Source organism: Littorina saxatilis, linkage group LG2 (assembly GCF_037325665.1).
Source record: "Littorina saxatilis isolate snail1 linkage group LG2, US_GU_Lsax_2.0, whole genome shotgun sequence".
NCBI classification, from domain to species: domain Eukaryota; kingdom Metazoa; phylum Mollusca; class Gastropoda; order Littorinimorpha; family Littorinidae; genus Littorina; species Littorina saxatilis.
Window position 1 is genome coordinate 11,915,561 of NC_090246.1, and position 5,908 is coordinate 11,921,468.

Below are 5,908 nucleotides of genomic sequence, written 5' to 3' on the forward strand. Positions count from 1 at the left end.
CTTAGGACGGCAGCAACGACATCAGCACCCCCCACAAGCACCCCGCCACCCCCTCCCTCCATAGCCACTCACACCAGCACCTGCTGCAGCAGCTCACCTGAAACGACAACAGCGACAATGTGTTATATGCTATGAAATTGCAATGAAATGTCATACTTTTAATAGTAACTCAGAGACCCTCCTTCCCGCGTACACGATTTTCACCATCACAGGGGTATCTGCAAGTCCACGTTTTCACATGGAATAAAAGCATCATTTCACTGAGACACACACCAACAATCGATAGCGCGGCCGGATGCTTTCTGTTCAGAAACTGATTTATCTCCGAGTAGCCTACGCTAGTACAAGGGTCCAGCAGACTTTAATTGTGTGTCTGTCTGTGTGTGTGTCTCGACTTAACAGCTTATTGCTGGGAAACTACCACAGGAGCTTGTATCAAATCGCCGGTCGATCATTATCTACCTGGGAAACTACTGGGCGCAGTTCGTTCAAAAGTTGATACACTAACTTGATAATAGGTCCGATTGATCGTATTAAAACTTCATAATGTTACCTGGGACCTAAATGCGAAATAAACCACAAACAAGAAGAGCAAACGCTCGATCGAGTCACTTTCGCAGTTCTGAATATTATATGAGGCATCAGATGGACAGGAAGAAATTGCTATTCACAACACAATGAGTCACGTTCACATAAAATTTGAGCCCGGTCACTTTTATAGTTTCCGAGAAAAGCCCAACGTTAAGTTGTGTGTTGCCGAACAGAAAAGGCTAGTTATCTCCCTTGTTTTTCTGATAACGTTCGTAAAAGGCTACAGATGTAAATACTTTGATGTAAAGAATAATCCTACAAAGTTTCAATCACATCCGATGAACTTTGTCAAAGATATAAAATGTCTAATTTTTCCTTTGACGCTGACCTGTGACCTTGAAAAAGGTCAAAGGTCAACGAAACCATCGTTAAAGTGTAGAGGTCATTGGAGGTCACGACTAAACAAAATATGAGCCCGATCGCTTTGATAGTTTCCGAGATACTTTGTCAAAGATATAAAATGTCTAATTTTTCCTTTGACGCTGACCTGTGACCTTGAAAAAGGTCAAAGGTCAACGAAACCATCGTTAAAGTGTAGAGGTCATTGGAGGTCACGACTAAACAAAATATGAGCCCGATCGCTTTGATAGTTTCCGAGAAAAGTCCAACGTTAAGGTGGTGTCTACGGACGGCCGGCCGGACGGCCGGCCGGACAGACTAACACTGACCGATTACATAGAGTCACTTTTTCTCAAGTGACTCAAAAACCGACTTGACGGTGGGAGGAATTCGCGGAACCACAGCCAGCCAGGCAGTCTGATAGAACGGTGCAAGGTCTCGGCAAACCAAGACTATGCCATACTCGTAGCAAAGCCGCCGAATGGTACCGTAAACCAAGAATAGTGCCGTAAGAAAATAGAATGTCGTCTTTTGATTTGGAACGTGACGTGTTTTAGAATGGAGATGTGGTAGTGTGTGTGTGTGTGTGAGTGTGTGTGAGAGAGAGAGAGAGGGAGAGAGAGAAGGAGTGAGGGAGAGAGAGTGTGTGTGTGTGTGTGTGTGTGTGTGTGTGTGTGTGTGTGTGTGTGTGTGTGTGTGTGTGTGTGTGTGTGTGTGTGTGTGAATGTCTGAAGAGTACTAGGGTCCAGCGCGAGCGTTTTTTATTCCTGTCCTGAATTAGCAGATTAACATGGGAGTCACTCATCTTCTTCTTCTTCTTCATGTTGAGGAAATTCCTATGCAGGGCAATTATCTTCACTCAGGGTTTCGTTTACTCTCTCCCCCTCTCTCTCTCGCGATTGACAATTGTCCTTTTATTGTCTTTATTTTTATGTCTTAGTTTAGCAGGGACAGATTGTAAGACTAGGCGTGGGCCTAAAATCTCCATCCTTGAGTAATTTCGTTCGTTCGTTCGTTCGTTCGTTCGTTCTCGCTCTCTCTCTCTCTCTCTCTCTCTCTCTCTCTCTCTCTCTCTCTCTCTCTCTCTCTCTCACACACACACACACACACACACACACACACACACACACACACACACACACACACACACACACACACACACACACACACACACACACACTAACCGCATACACTGACACATTCGCATATCATCATATCAACTATTTTTCATCTTTCGACAAAAGCACTTTGGGCCGCCTAACCTGCTTTGCGCTTTTTGCCTTCGATTATATGTTATGTCCCATCAGAATTTGGTTGAGGGGGACAAATGTCCCATTGTCTTTTTCTTCCAGGCTAAATCCTGCTCACTGGTTGGTGCGTCTAAGGTCCCTAGAGTGAAAGATCAAGTGGATAGTGTACCTATGAAAATAAAAACAAAGTTTGGTTGGTAGGCAAGCGACTGCTTTCCGCGATTCGCCCTGGCGTCCAGTTTCAGGCCCTGGGCTGTGGGGCTAGCCTAGATAGATAGCTACCACCCAGTGCTACCTTAGCGCAGCAACTGGGCCCCGACCATAGTACAAGCAGGACGGAAAATATGGAGCAAGAGCGATAGATTAATTCTAATACATTTATACTGCTACTCATTTCTTATGGATCAGGATCAAACTAATTCAACAACAAGAATGCCCACGTTGGACAGGAAGCAGTTAGGCTGTTGAATGTTGTGTTGTGTTGACGTAGAAAGAGGCGTTTACTCCGTGTACACATCTGGCCAGACCTAAGATGGCTGACATGAGTTAGCCTACACGAGGAGTAAGGTACATTTTAAAGGCACGCTCCTTTCCATGTAAATTGCGCGGCTCACTATCTCAGATCTGGGCAGATATCTTTCTTTCTTTCTTTATTTCGTGTTTAACGTCGTTTTCAACCACGAAGGTTATACCGCGACGGGGAAAGGGGGGAGATGGGATAGAGCCACGTCAATTGTTTCTTGTTCACAAAAGCACTAATCAAAAATTTGCTCCAGGGGCTTGCAACGTAGTACAATATATGACCTTACTGGGAGAATGCAAGTTTCCAGTACAAAGGACTTAACATTTCTTACATACTGCTTGACTAAAATCTTTACAAACATTGACTATATTCTATACAAGAAACACTTAACAAGGGTTAAAGGAGAAACAGAATCCGTTAGTTGCCTCTTACAACATGCTGGGGAGCATCGGGTAAATTCTTCCCCCTAACCCGGCCCGCGGGGGCTTGGGCAGATTTGTACACGTACACGGGAGAAGTAAGTCAATCCATCAACTTGCTTTTAAGAAATAATTCATCCAAAAATTCACACTATGCACAGAAAACACCCAGGCGGCTGAAATTTGTTTTATAATTTTATTATTATTTTTGTGTTCATCCTCTTTTGCTTGTTCCTTCCCCCAGTATGTTCTCACGCCGCCCCGTCCCAGCACTCACTGCATCAGGCTGCTGATTTCTGATATGTGACCAAGCAGTGGAGGTGTCATGCTCTTCCATGTAAAGCCTGGCCAGATCTGAGATGGTGAGAGGTCAGTAGTTACCTGGGAGAACGTTAAGCCCCATAGTCAGTCAGAGATGGTGAGAGGTCAGTAGTTACCTGGGAGAACGTTAAGCCCCATAGTCAGTCAGAGATGGTGAGAGGTCAGTAGTTACCTGGGAGAACGTTAAGCCCCATAGTCAGTCAGAGATGGTGAGAGGTCAGTAGTTACCTGGGAGAACGTTAAGCCCCATAGTCAGTCAGAGATGGTGAGAGGTCAGTAGTTACCTGGGAGAACGTTAAGCCCCATAGTCAGTCAGAGATGGTGAGAGGTCAGTAGTTACCTGGGAGAACGTTAAGCCACATAGTCAGTCAGAGATGGTGAGAGGTCAGTAGTTACCTGGGAGAACGTTAAGCCCCATAGTCAGTCAGAGATGGTGAGAGGTCAGTAGTTACCTGGGAGAACGTTAAGCCCCATAGGCAGTCAGAGATGGTGAGCCAAACTGTCTACACGGGAGTTTGCACTTCTCGTTGACTTGAACTGTCCTTCATCGCTAGAAATTGTGCTACTGTGCCAGTGTTGAGATGGGCGGGGAATGAGGAAAGCTGGCAGCATGTCTGACGCTAAGAATGAACAGCTTGTCGCGTGTCTGTGGGTTCAGTCTGCAGGCTCAGGGAGGGATTGGTCTCCCAGAGACAACTTCAGTGTGCAGACGCTCGTCCTTATCCGGACACAAGCGTGCACATGGATTACGCTTGGGAAACACGAACACACGCAAGCTGGTGAAAAACACAGGAGTTTGAATCAAAGTTCCTGATCGGGACAGGTCAATGGAAGTATCGCCGGTAGACTATTTGTTTGATTCTAGCTCCAGTGGTAGAAAGGACAATTAAGCAATAATAGTCCAGAACTATGACAGCTCATTTTCCTCAATTTCTTGACCACATGACAGTACTTACATCACCAACTTCTGCCTACCCTTCGGCTTACTAAATTTAACAGACAAATACAAATCGACACTCACCATTTTCTATTATCTTTTCCGCCAACAAAAAGCTGAATACTTCTCCTATTTTCAGCCATAAAGATTTTTTTACAATCTAAACATCCTTTCTATTTTTTAGAACCTGTGAGAAAACCATCACAAACAATTATGCTTTTGTTGTTTGAAAAACGCAGAAAAGATCACTTCCCGCTTCAAAGGTGAGTTTGAGTGACACAGATGAAATGTCCAAAAGAACTGCCTAATGAAAATAAACTTGTATCTGTTACTGCTGAGTAAAAAGTGAAATTGCTTCTGCGTTAATTTCAATCAACTCATTTTTTTCACTGCTGAATCTGAATGCTTCGCATTAATGTTTCATTTGCACGTGTTAATGGATTGGATAAAAGCGTTCTGTCTCTATCAACAGATCTCCTTGTCTAAAACATTAATGTTTCATGTGCACGTTTTAATGTATGAAAGCGTTCTGTCTCTATCTACAGATCTCCTTGTCTTAAACATTAATCAAGCCGGTTCAAGCAGTGTTGATATTGGACAGCTTCAGAAAGTGCCTTTATCCCTTAACAGTCGTGCAACCTTCCTTTTCAAACTGCCTCAAAAACTCTTCAAACTGAGGGAGTCTCAAAGAGAAGGTGAATTTACCAACGTAACGATCAGAAAATCTGGAGAAAAAACACGAAGTCTCAAAATGTTGGGGAGGGAAAGGAGTCTTAAATGGGGGGAGGGGGGCATTCTGAACTCAGGTCAAAATGAGTTCGGCTCATTCTCTCCCTGACAGGATGCCTTGAGTTGCCTTGTCTGGCAAGGAAACCGATTTTTTTTTTACATATTTAGAGCTTTTTGTAATGTATTATTGATATAAGCTGATTCGCGATCGTCGATAATGATTTTTCATGGTGTTTTGTAATTTCTAAATTACAAAGGAATTGTTATGTAAGACAGTTTCAAGCGAGCTATTTTTCGCGGCTGTATTTACTGTGCAAACAACTCTAAATATGGCAAAAGTGTCACGTGATAATCAACCGTTTGGTTTCGGCGCTCACTGGAGCAGACGATTTTTTGTGTAACCAGTTGACAGTGATAAACCGTATATTACGGTCTCCTTCCGGCAGCAGTCCCAAAATTTCGACTTGTTTTGACCTTAGAACGATGTCTTTATCATAACTGTGAAGAACAGAACGGAGATCACTGTCGAAGTCGGCCAATCTGCAATCTTTTTCGTCTCGCGAACACTGATCTCAAATTTAGATCAGTGCTCGCGAAAAACATATGGGAGATAACTCTGTATTCTTGTTTTGATAGATTCGCGTAGGACTGTAGCGTCCGGTCAGAGAGACAACTGGCGATAGCCGTGGAGCGATGCTTATCAGAATGGAGAGGGGTGGTCTGAAAAGATGGGGGTCTTAAATTGGGGGAGGGGGGTCTTAAATGGGGGGAGGGGGGTCTTAAATTGGGGGAGGGGGTC